The 22295-nt window shown below is 42.1% G+C and overlaps 1 protein-coding gene across 7 annotated transcripts in view; it reads left to right on the forward strand.

Moving 5' to 3' along the window:
• The window catches only part of LOC128840976 (contactin-4), a 654212-nt gene that overhangs the window by 490074 nt on the left and 141843 nt on the right, over nt 1-22295 (forward strand). The gene's annotated exons all lie outside the window — the stretch shown is intronic.

Below are 22295 nucleotides of genomic sequence, written 5' to 3' on the forward strand. Positions count from 1 at the left end.
GCCTCAGACTGCCTGTAGGGAGCTCCCACTACAGGCTTTTGAGGAGACTGTGGCTCAGCCACAATGAGTCATTCTCCCCCTCTCTTTTGCCTTTCGGGCTTTTCTTCCCCATTTTTGTTTCAGTTGCTCACCTCCATGCCTCTTGATAAGAGGAGCCACATAGGCCTATTCTCAACCCTGGTGGGAACATCCTATAGAATAATTGAGATGAGACTTCTAGGGTGTTATAAATATTACTTGAATCCAGCTATAGGATTCACTACGAAATTCCATTGATTGGTTTATATGTTCTTCTCACTGTTTTAGTTATGTGGTTTCCCATAGCCGTTGTACCTCACAATATTTAATGTATTTAGCCTCACAACACCCTGGTGTAGTATTTTTGGTTAAATACTATAGTATTTACCCATAAAAGAGACTTTAAAAAGATCGTTCTGAATTTGTATCCAGAATCTCACAGGAATTTCAGTGCAACACAACCCTGAGCTAGACCTGATCATTTCATAGCTTGATCTGTGTTGTCTGAATATTGACAGAATTCAGCTATTTTTCTTCCACCTTGTTCTATTAGAACTATAAAAGAGGTATGTTTTACTAATTAAAATAGAAATATGCACTCATGTGTTCAGGTCCGGATGCTTGAATTGAGGCTCGTACATTCGTATCTAGTCACTTATTTCCCATTTAGGAGCCTAACATTAGATACCCAATTTTAAAACGTTGGCGTTGATTAGTAGGGCTTTGTTTGGAAAAACAAGATTTAAAGGAAAGCGAGTTGACACCTTGTTCTTTGGAATTATTGTATGCCTACATGTTACGAAGATCCACTTGCATATTTCCATCTTCCCAAGGGGAAGGGAGTTATTAAAGATCAACCTGTTCAAATAACTCTTAACTATCTCAGGCCATTACTTTTGATGGAATTGCACTTGTAAGCTCTGTGCCTTTGAGCTGATATGTTGACAGGGAATTAGTTTCACATCTTTTTCACATAATGGATGAGCTGCTAAAGGTTCTCTCTTTTTTTTTGTTCTCTCCTGACTTTTTCAATAGCTGAGAGGACTTTGGGTTCTGTTGCACAGCTTAATCAAGTAGAACTAACTAAATTTTAGCATTTGACAGAAGAGATGGCGATTTTGATTTCATCTCAATCTCAGCCTTTCATGCTATATGGTAGGTAGTGAAGTGCAGCTGCCAGCCCTGTTTTCAAAATACACTGCCAATTATAGCAACAAAGCTCTGCAGACAGGTCCTCAGCACAGGGTGTCACTGGTTGGGGAAACACACAGAGCCAGCCTTACAAGTGGGCGACATGGGTAACTGCCCAGGGCACCAGGGTCAGGGGGGCGCTGTGGTCAAGAGGGTGCTGGCAAATGGGCAGGGCAAGAGGAAAGTGCCCACCAGCCTCCACTCCCTACTTATGGATGGCTTTGTTGGCCCGCATGGGGTCCTGGCTTGGCAGAGGGTTGAGTAAGCTGGGCCAGCCCCCAGATAGGGGAGGAGCTGAAGTTGTGAGGGGTGTTGTTGCAACTTGCGGTTGGGGAGGGTCTGTGCTGGGGGTGAGCTGTAGGAGCCCCAGCAGGCCTGGGGGAGCACCTTGCAGGACTAGCCTTGCCCTGGGCCATGCGCCGGTCCACACAGAGACTGAGGGGTGAGGAGAGCACCCGGGGGAGAGCTGCTTCCACCCTGTGTCTCCTGCACTCACACCAGCTAGGATGACCAGATAGCAAGTGTGAAAAAGCGGAACGGAGTGGGGTGTAATAGGCGCTTATGTAAGAACCCCCCCTCCCGAATATCAGGACTGTCTCTATTAAATCGAGACATCTGGTCACCCTAGATACAGCCTCCCTGCCAGAGTAGCTGCTCACCCGCCCCTGAATGCCCATAGATCAGGGGAGGATGGAGTGTGCCCAGGTTAGTGGAAAGTGCTCCTGGGGGCGCACAGCAGTGTCTGAAGTTGGGTAGCACTGAGGGCTCCCTGGGCAGGTTTATGGCAGCTCAGGGAAACAGACCCTGTGCCAGGTGCGTGCTGTGCTAGGCTTTAGTTAGTACCTCGCAGCCCTGCCATCCCCCCAGCGCTTTGCACGGTTGCCAACGTGGTGGTCTTGCCATGGGTGCGAGTGCAGTGGTACACAAGGATACGCACAGTCCTGACTGTAACTTAAAGCCTCTCCTGTAAACTCAAGGTGTGCGACCTTACTGTGTATCTGTACTTAAATTCAAAGAAAGGGTGCCAAAATACACGTTCGCCCAGGGCACCATTTTCCCTAAGGCCTGGCCTGAACACATTTGTCCTCACCTGAATTTTTTGGAAAACAATGACAGGCATTTCACAGGCTGAAACCAGTACAATGGTTTTGGTTGGAGGAGGAGGACGAACTGTTATGTGAAATGAATTATTTTTTGCCTGTGCAATCCTCTCTGCATGGATCATGTCCCAAGTTCTGTCTCACTTACCCAACTCTGCTCAGGAGGAAGTGGGGGGAAAGCAGGAAAAGTTGAGCAGGACTGTTCAGTAGGACTCGCTGCAGACAAGAGTAAAGTACTACTCAAAATAAGAAAGGGTATCGCAATCTAGCCCTTTGGCCCTGGAGAAAATCCTGGGTATCACACTCTGGCACCAAATATTTGCCTACCATTGCCCTCTCCCATCCACCAAAAATAATGGTCACATTTTGCATTAAGGTACCATTTATAAAGGGGTAATAAATTATTAATAACTGTCTCAACAAATGTTAGAGTCCAACAGATCAAAAAGTTGCTTATAACAATGGCTGATAATGATTTGTAACACCTTGTTCTGATAGCGTTTATAACCATCTGTTCATATGCTGCTAATGTCTGTAACATCTTGTCATCATTGTTAACCCTTTGTTCACCATTTATAAATGGAATCTTAATATAATGTGTGGCCCAAAAAACCCAAGGTAGTCAAAGAGAATGGGTCAAGGGAATAAGAGGTAGAGTGAGGAAATGGCCTTTCTAGTCAATATGGAAGAGCAAACATGCCAGTCCACGGGGAAATGAGGGATTGTTTAAGTGTACATCAGAGTGGCATTAATTTATCCTCCCTTCTCTGAAACCCTCATGCGGGGAACATGGAGAAGAGTTTGGGAGAACAGGTCCAGCCATGGCTCACTGTGACCTGACCTGGGATTCCTACCACGTTATTTCTGGTTGCCATGGAGAAGTGGGATGCTGTATCAGGAAAAGTGCTATTTTTTCATGTTTCTGTTGGGATCAGAATTCTGCTTATTTCCTTTGTTTACATAGAGAGTAACACAGGATGTCCATACATTTTCTATTTTTGTGGTTCTCATCTCCTCTAACAAAAGTTTTGGAAAAGGAATTTTTTCCTGCAGGAAAAAATCTGTATATGTCCAAAAAGGGACTTTGCAATGAGCAAAGTCATTAGAATAGGCCAATATAAACAGAGAAAACCAAAGCAGCCTGCATCATTTACCTGAGTTTAATATTAAAAGCTATGCTAAAAAAATCACACCATTGTATTCAGTCAAATTAATGGAGAGACTTGATTCACTGGTTTAACTAGTTGTCTAACTGCTGAATCTGTGAAAAATCCATTGTTGATTGTGGTGAAGGTTGGAATGAAAATGTGATCATTCCCTGGTGCCTGGGGGGGAAAGCAGCTATCACTAAAACTGCTTGAATTAGCACTAATGAGATAGATAGCTGCTGCCTTGAAACATTTAGGATCTCAAAAGGTGAACTTTTGTCTGTGCCACTGAGACATATGTTTACCGAGGTGTATGAAAGATGCAGTGAGGGAAGACGGAACAGAACTGGAGATGAAATAGCTAAACAAACCCTAGTCAAATGGCGGTGTGGCCAATTTCAGAGATCTACAGGTGGACAAGTGAGCTATCTTGTGACAAGAGAACCACTTCACACACACACACACACACACACACACACACACACTCCACCTTGAACTAGCACTCCCACACCCACATGTTTAATATTGTCATTCTGGGTTATACTTCCTGGAAGCTGGTGGGCATAACCATAACCTTAATTCAGAATAAATGTAAGAAAACAGTTAGGCTCCTTTATACAATAAATAGCTGAAACAGTAGAGACACTGCTCAAAACAGGTCATGCAGAGCTGGTCAGAGGCATAGCTATGTTGGTAAAGGTTTTTCGCTGGTTATCATTTGTTGGAGGTGTGTGTGTGAGAGAGAGAAAAAGAGAAGATGCAACCAGAAACACCACTGAAGGAGACAGAGAAGGCACCAAGGAAGCATCAGACACACATGCAGAAGAATTGGTACCATGACCCTGGGAAAAAGCTAAGAGAAAGAATTTTGGGCTAAGTGCAGGCTGGAAAAGGGCTTGGAACTGTGAGCAAAAAACCTGGCTCCTTAGATTCCAACTGTGTTTAGGGAAACAGGATTTTCTGTTCATTCTTTGTAATGAGACATGATTTGATCTATCATGGATTTCCCCCTTCCCCCCGCCCCAATGGAAACAACCACAAGATCCTACATTTTGTCCAGCCGTGTGGATCAAAAATAGTAACAATATTAGAAACTTCACCCAGCACAATAGAGTCCTGGTCCATGATTGAGATTCCTAGGTGCTATGACAATACAAAAAATTAATAATAAAGAAGTGCTCTCTATCCTGGAGAATACAGGTTTGGCTCTGAAAGCCATCAAGTGACATACTGCAGGCAGAGAACCCAAAAATTGCTGCTCCAAATCCTGCAGTATGAATTTTTGGGCCAGATCCTCAGAGGCTGTGAATTAATGTAGCTCCATTGAAGCCAGTGGTTGAAATCCTGTGTACCCAGGTGCAATCATTTATCAACAGAACAAAATTAATGTAAGTTATCTCATTAGGTAATAGTATTACAAATAGCCTGTAAACAATGAGTCAGAATCAAGAATCCATTGCTGGACAGTCCCGCAGCATATGCATCAGAGCAGTATTTGAAAACAAATACAAGCTATAAATCATTTACCTTTTTGTACTTTTCGTTGTCTGTTCCTTTATGAAAATCAGTTTTAAAAAATTACAGAAGAGGCCATTGCTGAATTAAATATGACAGTACAGGGTTAGGAAACCTTACAATCGAGCTTAATTCTATTCTCTCTGATTCCGCATGTTGAAGAAGTCTCTTGATCTGCAAAGCAGGTTTCTTGAAACTTAAAATCACTCATAAAAAACTCTACTTTAATTTAAATTAGAACAGGTTGAAAGTTGTAACTTCCATTTAAAGTATATGGTCCATCATTTACTTGTTATATGCAGCCTTAGCCACTGTTTAAATTATTAAGTTCAAGAAGTAAAATGGTTCTCAGGAGATAGACATAGATGAGATTAAAATTAATCCTCCATAATCCTTGTTTTAAAAGTGCCCATTCAGTGTGTGTACATGTTTATCAATTTATTTAAAGGTGGGAGGGAAATAGATTACTGTATATACTCGTTCATTAGCCCGTTCATTTATAAGCCCACCCCCCAAAATGGATAGGTAAAAATAGCAAAAACTGTATGACCCTTTCATAAACTGACCCTATCTTTCAGGGGTTGGAAAACTTTGGCTCCTGGCCCCTTACAGTTAATATTGTTTTGTTGTTGTTGTTGTTTTGTTTTAATTGGGAATTCTAAGAAATTGCAAAACTCTACTCCTGGTTACACTGTTGTAAATCCAGTTTACTTTGGATTTACACTTCTTTAACTACTTGATCTTACAACCCTTACCAAAGTAAGTAGTCCCACTGATTTCAGTGAGGACAACTTTTGTGAACTGGAGTTGCAGACATGGGCCATAACTGAGAATAGAATTTAGCTCAGATATTTGGAGCCAGTTGGTGTAATTCACGTTTCTCAAACTTTCGGAGTGGTGACTCCTTTCACACAGCAAGCCTCTGAGTGAGACCCCCCCTTGTAAATTAAAACTTTTTTATATTTAACACTATTATAAATGCTGAAGGTGAAGCAGGGTTTGATGTGGAGGCTGACAGCTCACAACCCCCCAAGTAATAACCTTGTGACCCCCTGAGGGGTCACAATCCCCAGTTTGAGAACCCCTGGTGTAATTGATTAGCACCTTTGACTTCAATGGCGCTACACTGATTCATACCATCTGAGGATTTAAAAAATTCTATTTATGAAAGGAAGGAATACATTTGCTTACAGTTTCCTCTGCAGGTTTAATATATATATATATATGTTTTGGTAGGGTAACCCCACTATGTATCATTTATGCACGATTCTTGTAGATTTTTACCCTTCAGTCACTTAGGAGCTGCAACTCTTCATGCCGACTAATGATCTCCTGCTGACTGACTGCCCACTTGCAGTTCTGTCTTCAGCACATCTGTCAGTGCAGCTTCCCCAGGGATCTGTATTCAAGTTTGAAACTGTGACACATGTGCATTAACAACCCAGTGACTTTTCTTGTTAATAACTGACTAAATATTTGAAAACAGCAAGTTTCCTACCGAACGCCTACTATTTTCCCTTATATGCCAGTTGGGCTGGTGGACTGTCACAAGATAAACAGCAAGGGAAAAGACATCTGGCATATGTAACTCATGCTGCAGTCACAAAAACTAAAACAGAACAGATTCATCTCCCCGGTAAAGACCCTTGACGATAGTGAAATAATAAGGAACAAGACATTAATGTTTTATTCTTTTTTGGTGACGGCTCATGACAGGGTTTAAAAACAAAGAAACAAATATTCTTAAAGTTACGTGTGTGCTTAACTACCTTGCTAAATCGGGGTCTATACCGAATGAATATTGAAGGGAGACAACTAATGACTGACACCTTTCACCTCTGAGTAAATAGACTCTAAGTTATGTTACGATATTACCATTTCATGGTCTATGTACAATACAGTTACTAGTGTATTTTTGGTCACACCACAACCACCACACACCCCCTCCCATAATAATTTAAACTTTGCTTGGCAGTCTCCCACAGAGATGTCAAAAAAAGGGGCAGAGACTGTGAGCAACTTTCAGGTCCTTAGAAACAGTCCTTACAGAACACAAAGCACGTGAGTGAGACAGTTATCTGTGTACATGTACCCACAAAGTATATATGCAAAACACTACACTGGTGCATCTCCAATCTTACAATTAGATCTGCTTGCTCCTGTAGAATCCCATTTAAGTTAATGGATCTGACAGCACTGTTGTTTATTCACATAGAGGTAGTATGTTAACCCATGTGGAATAAGATGATTGAAGGCAAAATCTGACCTTCAATTAAAAAAAAAAAATCATGAGCAAGGTCATGTTACTGTGAAAATCCTAACTTTCGCATTTCCTCTGTGTGTGTAAATATGTAACCTTAATATTTTATGAACATGGGATAATTTCCACGATTTTTTAAAAGAAAACAGAGAAACTGCCCAGCTTAAAAATAAAATAAAATAAAATAAAGTTTTAACCCCCAAATGCAGAGTTTTTTTCAGAAAACAATGTGTCTTAGTAAAGTTCCAATATAACTTTACTTACAGCAGTTAAATCCAGCTCATCTATATAATATTGTTTTACCATGCACATTACAGTAGCATCATATAATGTAATGCAATCATAATCTACACAGATATCAAATATTTTCGGCAGTCTGATATTTCCTAAAAAGGACATCTCTCCCATACTATTTTGCTAAATATTTCAACCTTGGAGTTGATATTAATACACTTCAGTAAGAAAATTCTCCACAAGCAACTTTCTTTTAAAGGTTTGATCTAATCTCGTATAGCTACAATAAGAGGCTGATCAAAGGTAGTGAAAGCCTGGTATTAAAGGATTAGCTAGGTCACATTGAAATATGTTTTAAAACAAGCACGGGGCCTTTAGATCAGGCTCAGCTCAAGCGAGCATACAAAAGGGATATAAGCTAACTCTCCATGACTTTAAATAGAAAACAAACTGACAGATTAAATCTGTGAATCACTCTTTAAGGTGATATTATATATAGCTTTATATAGTACACATCATAAGCTTGGGAAATATAAGTAATGGTTGAATTATGTAAAGGACAAATATATTCTAGAGTTAAAAATCAATTTTAGTATCATTTAAGTCAGTGTTTCTCAAACTGCGGCCGCCACTTGTGTAGGGAAAGCCCCTGGTGCCCGGGCCGGTTTGTTTACCTGCCCCGTCCGCAGGTCCGGCCGATCGCGGCTCCCACTGCCTGCGGTTCACTGCTCCAGGCCAATGGGGGCTGCGGGAAGTGGTGGCCAGTATGTCCCTTGGCGCGCGGCTGGACCTGCGGACAGGGCAGGTAAACAAACTAGCCGGCCCTCCTGGGGCTTTCCCTACACAAGCAGTGGCCCCAGTTTGAGAAACACTGATTTAAGTACATAACTAACTTGAGGCATCTGGACTCTCTTTTGACTTCAGGCCACAGGTAATTAGCAGCAACGGTCTGGTCCTCCTAATCGTTTAGTCTGTCCTATCTTTATTCTTGTTCTCTCCTCTTCCTATTTACTACTGACAAGATCTACCATTGAGACACCTTATCTCTGCTTGGCAGAATGGGATGAGTGGTTTCTTTCTATGCCACTCTGTGGACCGTATCATGCTATTATTCTTTTAAGAAAAATTTCCTGACTAAAATCAATGAGGAAGCGTAGATCAAAAACAGAGAGAACGATATGGCCCAATGCATAGTTCAATAGGAAGTGCTGTGAAACCATCTTGGCTTGAATAGAAGAGCAGTATTTTCACCTAGATGAAGAATAATTGCAAATATAGGGGGGTTGGCCCACTCATGAATGCCCTGTGCTGTTTTTGTGGACATGACTGAATGAAGTTGTATGACACTGTACTGTCCCCAGGCAGTAAAGTTTGCCTGAAATCATTATTTTAACATTAGGAGACAGCTTCACACCCAAAGACACAAGGGGTACAATTCGCAACACTTGTACCTATGGTAGCAGCCGTGCTATGTGGGGTTTGGTTTAAGGGATACCTACTCCCAGAAGTTCTGTTAAAGGAGATCAACTTTAAATTCTACAGAGTACATCTGCTGGCTGGGCCTGTCCCATCCTCTCCCAACCCTGTGTACTTTGTGGTCTCTGTTCCACCCAGATACAGTTCCCTCCTGAACAGAGTAGGGGTTTGGACAGTATTAATAGTTATATCTCCACTTTAGGGGAGACCCATTGGTCTAATGCCAGGAGCAAACTGAGCCTAGCTTAAACTAGACCTGCAAAAAATGTGTGTAATGAAACTGGCAACCAGGGAAAATTCAGGTTTTTTTAAGTTTTTTATTACAATCCAAACATTGGAACTGGATCATCAAAAGTTTCCTAAATCTTTTTTTTACAAAATTGGGTTGATTTTTCAAGCAAACTTAGGCCAAGTTCTGAGTGAATCTGAGACAATTTATGGTTATGATCAGAGTCAGACCAAAAAATGTAGTGGTGTCAATTTTGGTGTTAATTGACACTGGAAAAAAAGTTTGCTAATTTAAATTACCAAGCAAGTTTTTCACAGCTCTAGAATTACTTACAGCGTACCTGTGATGGACTGACAATGTCCTGTGTTATCCTGAATAAACCTTATGGAACTAAGTTAAACTTTGGTAAATTAAATTTAACTTCTTTGGAGTTCATTGTATTAGCAGTGCAAATGTTTATGCACTACTGTGAGATTGTATAGAATTGCCTTAGCAGGAAGACAAAATTAATTCTATCTCTGGCTGCTATTAGGAACTTCAAAAGTCTTTTTTGGAACAATATGTATGAGGTGGATTTCTAAGGAAGTATTTTGGGGTGAGGGAAATGCAAGTTCTCCCCTCAGAAACCAACTTTTGGAAGAGTGAGACATATTGTGTACTAATTACCTTCTTCTGAAAACTCCAGATTAAAGACCCCTGAACTGTATAAAGAGTGAACTGAACAGGTTATGAATAAGGCCATGATTTAGTCACGGAGGTTACGGCCGTCACAGATTCCGTGACTTTGCCGGACCTCCGTGACTTCTAGGGCTTCAGGAGGAGGAGGCGGGATTGTGCGCCCCTGCCTGCAACTGGGGCTCGCTGGAATCAGGGACTGCAGCCGGGCAGGGGGCTGCAGCCAGGGTCATGTGCCCCAGCCCTGTAGTGACCCGGGCTTGGCAAGGTCCACGTGCCCCAGCCCCGTGGCTTTCACCGGAGGCTGCAGCTGGGGCCGCGTGCCCCATTGCGACTTCCCAGGGCCATGTGCTGCCACCCTGCCCCCCATGCTGTGGCCAGAGCTTGGTGAGGGCTGCAGTTGGGTGCGCACCTCTGTCCCGCAGCTGGGCCAGTTCTGGAGCAAGGGCTGTGTGTCCCCCGTGACTGCGATCCCTGCTGCAGCCACTGGAGTTGTGGCTGTCCCCCCAAGGGACTCCATTCCTCCCCCATTCCTAGTCCTGCCCCCAGTTATTTTTGGTAAAGCAAGGGACAAGTCATGAGCTCCGTGAATTTTTGTTTATTGCCTGTGACCTGTTTGTGACTTTTACTAAAAATAACCGTGAAAAAATCTTAGCCTTAGTTATGAGCGTGCTTGTTCTGAGCTGAAGCTGTGATGAACTGGTAACCACAAGGACATCCCTAAGGTGGGGGGTTGGAGGACTTATCCTGTCAGAATCCATGTTAGAGTTTGGGTTAACTCTGGGAAGCGTATTAGCATGCATGCAAGTTCTTTTATTGTTTTAATACATTTTCTCTGTAATGCTTTTACCTTAAGAATAAAGTATGCTTGCATAGGAAGCCTGTGTGGGTACATATCTGTAGCCTTTACACTTGGTATCTGTCTCTAAAGAAAAAGCAAGCAGTTGTCCTTGGGCAACCTGGCTGTGATGGGAAATACACAGAGAAGGCAGAGAACTGTGCAGCCTGGGAATACCCCAGTCAGAAGAGAGAGGGAAGCAGGTCTCCACCTATGAGAGGCAACAGATGGAGACCTGGAAGCCTCAGAGTAGGTTCCCTTGTTGGGCCACTGAAGGGCGCAGTTACCCTGAACTGTGCCAGTACCCATGCAGTTCTTATCCATACAGTTTACTCCAAGACCCATCTGCCTGCATGCTAGGCTGGCAGGGAAAAAAATCTGCAACCCATGAGAAGTTTCTGAAATAGGTTTGTGTATTTAGTTGTAATAAATACAATACAGAGGTCTTTCAGTCTTGTAATATTTTCCATTCTATCATAGATGGAGGCTACAGATGATTTTTCTCCCTGAGGGAACTTTTAAGTTAAGACTGTCTCAAAATCCCCAATGGTATGCTGGGGCAATAATTGTTAATGTTTACAGTTGCTATAGCAACTAGGATAGCAACCTGTTTGTAGGAGATAAGCTAGGTCAATTATTGAACAACTGTCAAATATTTAACCATTTTAGAGATATAGAAAAGCAGAGATAAGGAATGGGTCAAACTGATTATTGACTGGAATCCATATAATACCGTAGTTCTTACACCGTTTTAGTTCCTTAATGAAAATATAATTAATTTGTATGTTCAAATTATTGTAGGTGGGAAAAGATAGGTTTAAATGCAGGAACACATTGTACAGGAGAGTGTATGTGTGCATGCATAATATGTCTCTCTCTCTCTCTCTCTCTCTCTCTCTATTTATATATATATATATATATTATGGTGTAGCATCTCCTCTATCACTTATTACTGTGAACTTATGATACACACGTGATTAGTCCCATTGAAGTCAAAGGGACTACTCGGGGTAAATTTAAGCATGTGCATAAGTGTTTGCAAGACTGGGGCCTATGATATTTATACAGGTCTTTATTATAAACATTTCCCATCACATAGGCCTTCAGCTTGCAATTTTCATTCCTTTAAAGTACATTCCAAATTTCCTAATTATATAACTTCCCAGTTTTGCCTCCTGAAACCCTCAGGTATGAGGCAAGTTCTTAAAGAGATAGCAATTATTTTTTAAATATGCTGCATGAGTGCTACATTCCTATTGGAATACAACTTGTATCAGTCACCAAAAATCTTCTGATGTTTTACTTGTTGAGGGCCACATCGTATCCTTTTGCATAGAACTGGTCAAATACAGTAGTACAAAAAGATGATTCCTGGATTTTTTGAGGCGAATAGTAGTATATTTTCTCTACTGCTGTTGTGGGTTCATATTATTTGTTGTTGCAAATAGTTAGATGGCCGCTGAGCATCTGTGAAAATATTCACAAATCCTGAAAGTTTTATAAATTTTAGCACAAGTATGGCATGTGGCATGTGACCAATCACACACCATGGTTAGTGCCTAGCAAATAGTCAAAGTGAAGAGTAAGTGAATAAATCAATGGTCTTAAATTTGGTTCTTCTAAATTATTAAGCAGATCACTTCACTTCTTGAGTCCTTTTTCCATTTACCTGGAGTCACAGGTGCCCATGGTTCTTTGCCATGCCTTTCAGTCCCCAGCATGTTTTCAAAGGTCTTGGAGTTCCACTCCTTTTCTCTTCAAACTTCTCTTGACAGCATCTTTCCATTGTATCCTCAGTCTTCCACATTGTTTCTTGCTGTCTTCTTCCTCCCAACCAATTCAAACATGCACTCTCCAGCCTATCAGTCAGATTCCCAAGTGGATCTTCCATGTGCCCTGATTTTTTCCATGCATACTCTGTCTACCCTTCACTTACCTGCCATGTTCCTCATTATGTTGTTTTCCCCTGTCGTCTTCGTCCATCTCCGCAAGACCCACCATTTCCAAACCATAGAGCAGGCAGGCACAAACACATGCAACATATGCTTTTCCTTTCAGTTTGTTACTGAATTGCCTGCCACCTTTTCCACTACTGCCCAAGCACATTTTTGGTTCTTCTTTCCAGATCTCTTTCTAATGGCACTGAATGTACTTCAGAAGTGCACAAATTCTTTCTTCTGATTCAGCTTCTTTCCTGAAACATCAGTTAGCAGCTCATTGCCTATCTTCCCATAACTTCAGTTTACCTTCAAACCAGGATCTTCAAACACCAATGCCCACTCTGATACTGTAGTTACCAATTCCTCTTTGCTGTCAACCAAAAGGGCCAGATCATCAGCAGACATAATTTTTCTCTGTGTCTCCACAGGCTTGGTTCTCCTACTAATTAACTCCATAGCCAGGATGAAGAGAAGTAGACTCAGCACACTGTCTTGTCTCAGTTCCATGGTCATCTCAAAACTCTCTGAAATTCCATGTATTGTTACGCCTTCGCTCTTAACTCTCTATCATCTCCAATTCTTGCAGGCCTCCTCCCATCCAACTTAGTGCTCCACCAACTGCTGCAGAACCAAGTGATGTGCTTTCTCAAGATCTATAACTGCTACATAGCAGTCATGGCCTCCATTTATCATTCTTTCAAATGTCTGTCTCATTGGCAATAATGAATCTATAGTACGAATCTATAGTATAGAAAGTATAGTTCCCTTCCTAAAGCTATGTTGCTCGTCTCCTAAATTTTCCTCCATCTTGCACCTCAATCTTGCCTCCAAAACTCTCTCAAGGACTTTGAGAGGCCGACGTAACTGGGCGATGCCCCAATAGGTGTTAAAATAATTTGCATCACACTTACTCTCCAAGAGAGGCACCATCAACCCCATTCTCCAGTCATCAAGGTTGATCATAGCTTGATCCCAGTAAACACATAATAATCTATGAAGACACTCTACTCCAGTATCTCCAATTGCCTTGATCATATCAACAGTTATCTCACTTTTACCATCTGCTTTATTCTTCATTTTATTCAGTGCTTCTTCTATCTCCTCTAGAGAGATCTTTTGAGTTGTGAAGAGAGAGTTGTGAGTGCAAGCACCACTGACAATTAAATTATTAAGCAGATATTTTTAAAAGTTAATACATGGATAGAAATTGGGGGATCAACTAATAAATAACCTGAGAAAAGAGAACTGGGCTAAGCTCACAACAAATATTATTCACAACTAATAATATATCTAGCGTTACTGCCACGGGAGATAGGCAGAGAAGCCAGGACACTCTACAACAAGGGTTCTCAAACTGGCAGTCAGGACATCTCAGGGGAATGCGAGGTTATTACATGGGGGGATTGTGAGCTGTCAGCCTCCACCCCAAACCCCGCTTTGCATCCAGCATTCATAATGGTATTAAATATGTTAAAAAGTGTTTTTAATTTATAAGGGGGGGGGTCTCACTTAGAGGCTTGCTATGTGAAAGGGGTCACCAGTACAAAGGTTTGAGAACCACTGCTTTACAACAAGCCTTGCAGAATTCCAGACAAACACTCCACTCAAGTGAGAAGGAGCTTGGGAGGCTGGAGACAGGGCAGAATTGTGTTCATCAAACCTCACAGATTGGCAGCTCCAACCCCATGATGAAGCCTTGTCTTCTCTTCCCCTTTAGTTGCATTGTGCCACCAGTCACCAGACTGCCCTGGGATCCACCCTGTCTTCATCTAGAAAAGTACTAATTCATCTGCCTGGCTGAGAAGGGAGTATTCCATGGACAATGGTTGCTCCTAGACTTCATTCCCCCTCCTTCTGCCCTAGAGCTGCAGAGCCCCATCTGTACAGTGGAAAACAGAAGGATTTTTGCAGGCTCACTGAGTAGGACCAAATGAAGGAAAATATCACTGCTTTCCTCTCCTGCTCCTTTTGTGGTTTCTCTGACAGCTTTACTACTCATGTCTTTCTTCCCCGAGGAGCATATTGGTACTAGACCAGTAGTGTATCTTTTTTTTAACCTGTGAATGCAAGTTCTAGCAGATTCTTTGAAAATTCAGTGATAATAAAGTAAGAGATTGTCCCTCTCATTAAGGGTCTGATCCTGAGAGATGTTAAGCCTCCTCAATTTCTGCTGAAGTTAAGGGAAGCCCAGTTTTTTACAGGGCCTCCTCTTTTATTTTAAAATTGAATGAACATCAACAGTGAAGGCCAGTTAAAAAAGAGAGAAGGTGTTAGTGTTTTAAAGTGTGGATTGAAACAACCTAAGAATAGGTCACATTCGTCCCCATACCATATGCACAGGAGTTTGTCTGGTTGTAATAATAAGAGAATATTGATAGCAGCCATATTTGCATCTTTGGGTATGAGTTTTGTGAGACAGTGTTGCATGTCTTGGTGTGCAGTGTTTGTTCAGGGTAATATCTGGCAGTAAACAGCTATATTCCAGTGCTCTTCAGCTCCCTTCCCTCCCAGAGCCTCTGCACTTTTTATGTTACAAAATAGATGATGGTGTAAAGAAATAAAAGTGAAGAATAGCAGCATTTGGGAGAGGGAATGGAATGGTAGATACCAGAGCCAGCTGGGATGTATGTGATGTGTCAGTTCTGTATTCTTGTTACCTCCGTTTGTTGCTGCTAGGGGAAATGCAGCAAAAGACTGGCTCCTGTTACTTTGTTAGGTAAGTCTCCATGGAAATTACTATGGAAATTCAAGCAAGCATATTAAATATAATGTTAAGAGTCTGCTTTCAACCCTCCATAGCCAAGACATTTTCCGATAAATCTGCCATGGGCCCTTTTGCTTGGTATCCTTGAGGCTTTGCCATGGTAGCTTACAGCACAATATATGGTCTTCTGTCACAAGCTGCTGTATTATATGAATGGCAATAACATATTTTTATCCATTACCTATAGCTTAGCAATAATCATCATTTATCAAGGCAAATGCAAATCTATTCTCTAGCCACAATACCAGCCACCTAATATCAAATATGATTCCTATGTAGATGGTTACATTCGCATGCTTGACCTATCACTAGTTTGTGTGTGGGTGTGAAAACAAATGTGATCTGTGATATAGTGCTCCTTCACAGGAGCAAAGGGAGTTGTTCTTAGGATCGCTAGTACTGGAGTACTCAGTGCAACATGAACTGTTCTCTCTCCTGGGAGATCAGCAGTGCGGTACTAAAGCAGTGGGTGTGCTGCTGGTCTTAGGAAGCAATGAGAATGGAGGGAACTGAGAACCCTGGACCGCATTGAATCTAAGGAGCAGGCCTACAATTTACAGTGGAGGGGGACAGAAGGGGTGACTTCCTTCATACTTATGAAGGCATTTAAAAAAGCCCTCACTTCCTCCTCCTCCCAGCCCATGCTCTGTTTAAGAGCCAGTTTTGCAGCATCTTCATGCTTGGAGTTCTGCTAATAAAGTCCCTGCAGACTGGGGCTGGAACTTCTTATCCACCGGGAATGGCTGTGTTTAAGGGGTTTGAGTGTTCATGTAATGTGAACATGTTTGGGCTGGAGGAGGGTTTTCTGCAGGAGAGCTCCATTTCTAGTGGCCTCATGCCCCTTTTCTCCAGCTAATCTCCTTCTCCTCTTCCAGTTCCTTAACCTATCATTAGGTTTAAACTGGCAATGGGGAGTGAGAATGACATCCCCCTTCCCCCCTGGCCATGTGTTTCTGTACAGAGAGAGACCCAGAACGGAAGCAGGCAGATGAGGGAGAAAGGGAACACAGACACAAGTGGGAGGCGCCCAGTTAGGGCACATTCCGGAAGGTTGCAGAGAGTGTCAGGCTATGTGCACCCTCCAGCTTAGGTTGCTATAAATTACATTGCTCAAGGGTGTGAATATGCCACCCTATTTACACTGACCTAAGCGTCGATGTGGACAGTGCTATGTTGGTGGCAGAGCTTCTCCTACCCACATCACTACAGCACTCACGGGGGGGCTGGAGTAACGAAGTCGACAGGAGAGCTCTCTCTCGTCGGCTTTAGAGCATCTGCGTTAGCAGCCCTACAGTGGGAAGAAGTTTGAGTGCCTGTTGCAAGGGTAGAGGGGAGTATGTCTCTGCATCCATCTTCACTTCTTCAGGGGGAGGCTTCAAAGCCAAAGCCAATGATCGTTCATTTGTTTTCAGCATTGTAAAATAATTTGTATTATTTGTATCCATCTCTAACTGAAGGGTGGGCGGAGTGGTTTGCTAATCTGACTGGTGAAGAGGCTGTGAGTCGTGACAGGTGCCGGAGACAGTTATTCAGGTTGGAAGCCTTTTTCTGTCTGTCATACCATGGCTTTAATCTAAGACACTTTAAGGAGCGAGAAATACATTAATTGACATTCCCCCCAGGGTCGGCTCTAGGTTTTTTGCCGCCCCAAGCAAAAAACATTTTGGCTGCCCCCCGTCCCAGCCCTGGGCTCCTTGCCGCACCCCCCGCCGCCCCAGCCCTGGGCTCTCCCCCCCGCCACACCCTCCTTCCGCCGCAGCCCTGGGTCACTGGTAACTCGCTCCCAGGGCAGGTCACAGGTTATTCAGCAGGAATTTTAGATGGGCAAAGAACACAGACAGGATTGGTTCCCATATGGTTACAGAACTGCAGTAAAGTGGAACAATTTTCAGCTTGTGTGATTGGAGGATATCTGGATGCATATTATAAGACTGTCCTACATAAATGAGGAAAAGTTGAGGTGCCTTTATTATTCTTTTGTTCCACTCTTTCTTTCTATGGGGAATTTGCCAATGCAATATCATTGTCTTTCTTTTAAACAAACAAACAAAAAGGCAATGGCTGTTGAAAATAGCAGTTCCAGTCCTAATAACTGGGAAGCATTTCTTGCTCAATTTTATCCTACTTTTTCTACAGCAAGTTACAGTGGGTCAGTATATTTGATTTGGGAGAAATGAAGTAACAGCCGCCCAAACTGAGCTTGAGCACTCCTGCATTTTGAGATGTTCAAATCTGGAAGGCAGGTGCTGGGGGGTGGAGGGACGGGGATGGGCCTGTGGCTCCGCAGGGGAGCACGGTAGCATGTATGCAGCAGTGTGTCTGGCGCTGTGCGAAGCCAGACACACTGGTCTGAGTGGCACGGTAAGGGGGCTGGGGGGTTGGAGAAGGGGTAGGGGGTTCCGGGGGGACAGTCAAGGGACAGGGAGCAGGGGGGGTTGGATGGGGCGGAGGTTCAGGGGGGCAGTCGGGCAGGGAGAAGGGGGGTTAGATGGGTCAGGGGTTCGGGGGGGCAGTCGGGGGACAGGCAGCAGTTGGTTCTCAGCTCCCAGGCTGGATCCCTGCTGCCCCTGCAAATGGGCTGCCCCAAGCACGTGCTTGCTTTGCTGGTGCCTAGAGCCGCCCCTGATTCCCTCCACCCCTCAATTTGAGCACATACTCACTGTTGCAGCAGCTTGGAGACTTAGCCTATTTTCCAAAGAGTAAAGATATTTTTGTGTACAATGAAGACAGCCAAAAGAATTGTCTCTTTCTGCAGAATTCACCAGGGAGAGATTACACATTTTGCAGACTAATGTAGTGAACTCTGTTACAATGGTATGCCTGACAGTGCGATCAGTGTCCAGATGCTGTGTGGATGGGAGCATTAGAAATGCATAGATAAGATACATGGAGATAGAGCTTTTGGGTGCTGCCATAATATGAATATTTCATAACAATCTCTGAGCTTAAGTGAAGTCCCTAGTGGGGTAAAAAGTCTTTTTGGGGTGCACTTTTTTGTTTTGTTTAATGTTTTTAATTATAAGTTTGATTTATTTCAGGAGTTTTTGCTTGTTTGTTTGCCATACTAGCAATAATAATAAAGTAGATGTTTTCCATTTAAAGTTCATAGCTAGAGCCATATACTATCTGAAGAGGAGAATAAATAAAGATACTTCATACTGAGGCCTGACCCCTGTTGAAATTAATGGGAGTTCTTCATTGACTCCACTGGTAGCTGGATTAGGCCTTCCCATACCACCCTCATTCCAGGGTTAAAGATAGTTTTTAAAAGGTGGCTAAGATATAAATATCCCCATTCTGCCAATGATAAACTAATCACAAATAGTCTGAATGATTTTCCCAAGATCATACAGTGAATTTGTGGCATACATATCTTTTAAGATCTGTATACATTCTTTGTCTATACGAGATTTTACAGCAAATGTTGCAACCTCTGTAATTAAAAGGGAGTCACAATTTTTACCCACTTGTTGAGGATGAAATATTAGAGGAGCTATTAATGATCTGATATTTCTTTGTAACTTTCAGTAAAGCCTGTAAAATCTAACATTGCATATTACAGCACACTGTTTGTATTAAAAATTATAAACATTCCCCATTTTGTTGTTAATACTCATTTACATTTTTTACTCTTCCATTTAGCTTTATGGTAAATGAAATCTTGATGTTTTAATAGCTTTTTCCATAATCATTATATAGACCTTTTAAATTTGCTCAGTGACAGGACCTCTCTTTATGGAAAATGTATGTTTTGTCTAAAAGCAATACCAAAAAGGAAGCTGTTAATGTATGAGACATGAAATATGCATTTTGTATTCACTAAGAGAAAAAAAAGGTTAAAACTACATGGGAACCTGAGAGAACATTATTTTGGCAAATCATCTGTCTAATTAAAATAGTAATTCAAAGCATAAGTCCTATTCAGCTTTCAGTAACATTTTTGACAACTTTGTAAAAGTTATTATTTGAGAACATTTTGCAATTAACATTAACTTCCTTTAAGTCTGTATCTTTTCCTAAAGTAGAAAGTATGCTGCAGTGTTGTCCTGGGGATGTACTGGGGATTACGCTCTGTTTCATATAGATTCTCATCAATTAATTAGAAATGTAATGAAATGTGATTCTCATCAGCTAAATGCAAATCTGCCAGGGGTCTGGGCCATGCCACATAACAGGGAGTAATGGAGATGTGAAAGGGGAAGGATATATACAAAAATGGGGAGACACCTTTTTAACTGTTCAAGGTCTATATATTCAGATGTGCTCTAACCAAAAATTGCCAAGCACTGCATGTGGGAAAGTGCAATGCAAAGAATACATTTCCCAAATACTCTTTGGAAATATTGTGGGCCAAATTTTGCTCCCATTCACACCAAAGTAAATACAGAGTGGACACTGAACACCATAGAGATAATCCATATTTCATGGTGTAACTGAGAGCCACTTTGGCAGAGCTGGGCAAAAATTTTTGGACCCGTAGTTTATTCTCTAAAAGTTCAGTTTCGGTCAACCCAAAACTATCTGTGAATTTGACCCAGGTGAGTGAGTAATATCATTTATTGGACCAACTTCTATTGCTGAGAGACAAGCTTTCGAGCCACACAGAGCTCTTCTTCGGATCTGGGAAAGGAACGCCTAGTCTCACAGCAAAATGCAAGGTGGAACAAATTGTTTAGCAGAAGTAGTTAGTTCAGATTGTAAGGGACCATTTAAGATAAAATGGCCTGTTAACACCTCTGCAGTCAAAGGACAAAAAGAGGGGGTTAATAAGCCATAAATCCAGTGTCTCTGTTCAGTCCAGCTGATCTTTGGTGTCTAGCAGAGTAATGATTTAAGCTCCAAAAAGATTGTCTTTTGAAAGTGTTGTGCATGTTTCCTTTGAGGATGAAGACTGATAGGTCAGATATAGAGTGACCCACTTAGTTTCGGTTGGAAAAAAGGTTTTCAGGGTCAGTTTCAGAAATGAGAGATAGACAGTGTGTCTATGTGTCCATTCCTTTCCTCCCCCATAACCTTTAGCCCAGTGGTTAGGGCACTTGCCTGGGATGTCATGTGGGAGCCCTAGGTTTGAATCCCCATCCTAGAGCAAGGTTGAACTCAGATCTTCTCCTTCCTGGTGAACATCCTAACCAATGGGCTACATTCTCTCCTATTGAAGCTGGTCTACTTTGTATTCATACTTATATATTCATTAGGCCAGAGAGAGAAAGTAAGAACAACTCTACAGCCTGGTGATTCAGCTCTTCTCTCTGCCTGATTCATAAGTAGGGATTTGCTATAGAATGTGGTAAAATCATATTTCTAGTATGACTGAAAGTAATTCTCAGTTTGGGCAGAGGTTTGAATTTCTTGAGAGGAGTGTGGAGTCTGAGGTATTCCTCAGGTAGATCATGCTTGATTATGTGCCTGCCTTTCAGGAGAACTGAACACTATGGAGAAGTGCATTATGATACTCATGGGAATAGTTCTTGTCACAGAGTAAAGAGAATCCATGGTTGCTTCCCTAGTAGCACTTCCTTGAACCAAATTCAGAAAATAATTGGGTGACTCCATCCCTAAGCTCTCGTGCACAATGACAGGACCCAAGTATCAGAGTGGTAGCCGTGTTAGTCTGTATCCACAAAAACAACAAGCAGTGCAGTGGAAACTGAAAGACTAACAGATTTATTTAAGGTGCCACCGGACTCTTCATTGTTTTAATGACAGGACCATTTGTCCACTGGCATCCCAGGCACCTTGCACCTATAGATGACAAGAATATCAAATAGAGGATATATATACACATATAGAGGCACTGGACTGGGACTCAGAAGACCTTGGTTCAGTTCCTGGCTCTGCCACTGCTTTGCAGGTGACCTTGGGCAAGTCAGGTCCTTATGCCTCAGTTTCCCCCTCTGCAAAATGGGATAAATAATAATGACCATCTTTGTAAAGCATCTTGAGATCTACTGACAAAGAGCACTCTATAAGAGCAAGCCATTATTATTTATTTATTATTTGCATGTACAGAAGGTTTTTGTTGTCCAGGGTATTATGAATGTCCTAGGAAAGTAACTAGTCTTGGCTACAATGCATATATTTTCAGGTAATCCAGCGCAGCTGGCTTCTGAAATCTGGAGTCATGGACTTACGGTTATTTAGTCAATCTAGCGTGCAACAAGATGCAAGACATTTAAGAGAGTCTGAGGAATGTCAAATTACATATTCACAAGTCATATGGTTATAATTCAAGGATTACATTTAAAGAGGAAATTGGCCAATCTCAGTTCTTAGAGAGATATAACAAGAGTCACTGAGAACCAGGCCAGTGACCAAGAGAACCTTTGCCAGCTCGAAGAGCACTACAGTTCTTCCGCTTACACCTTGGAAAAAGCATCAGGTGTTCACAGTAACATGCAAGCTCTATAAAAGAGCCAGAATGGCATAATCCCTTTTTTTGTCAGATTTAGCTGTCAGAGAATGAAGACTGAGCACACCTGCAATAAAACTGTAAAACTGTTCTCTCAGATACAAATGTTCCTAAAGAAACAGCACTTTCTACTTATATTATAAAATCTCTGTGAGTTGAATGAGATGATACTAGTAGGAAACTAAGCGTGCATCTGAATGTAAGGTACTCTAGAGTAGCCAGACAGGAAGTAATGACACAGATGATAAATCAAATAGAAGGCACAGATATCTCAGTATGAGAGAGCAAGTGGATGCTGCTAGCAGAAAGAAGACACAAGGGGCAGACAGAGTGATGAGGCTACTGATTCTTTATGTCCTCCTCCATTGCCCATTGCTGGGCTAAAAGATGCCATTTTTCTCTGTGTCTGTATGATGCTCTATACATCTTTCTACATCTCTACACCTCCATCTCCCGTCATTCCAGTCAGGCCATGTCTAGTGATACTGTTTCTGGTGC

This window comes from Malaclemys terrapin, chromosome 7, assembly GCF_027887155.1.
Source record: "Malaclemys terrapin pileata isolate rMalTer1 chromosome 7, rMalTer1.hap1, whole genome shotgun sequence".
Taxonomy (NCBI): Eukaryota; Metazoa; Chordata; order Testudines; family Emydidae; genus Malaclemys; species Malaclemys terrapin.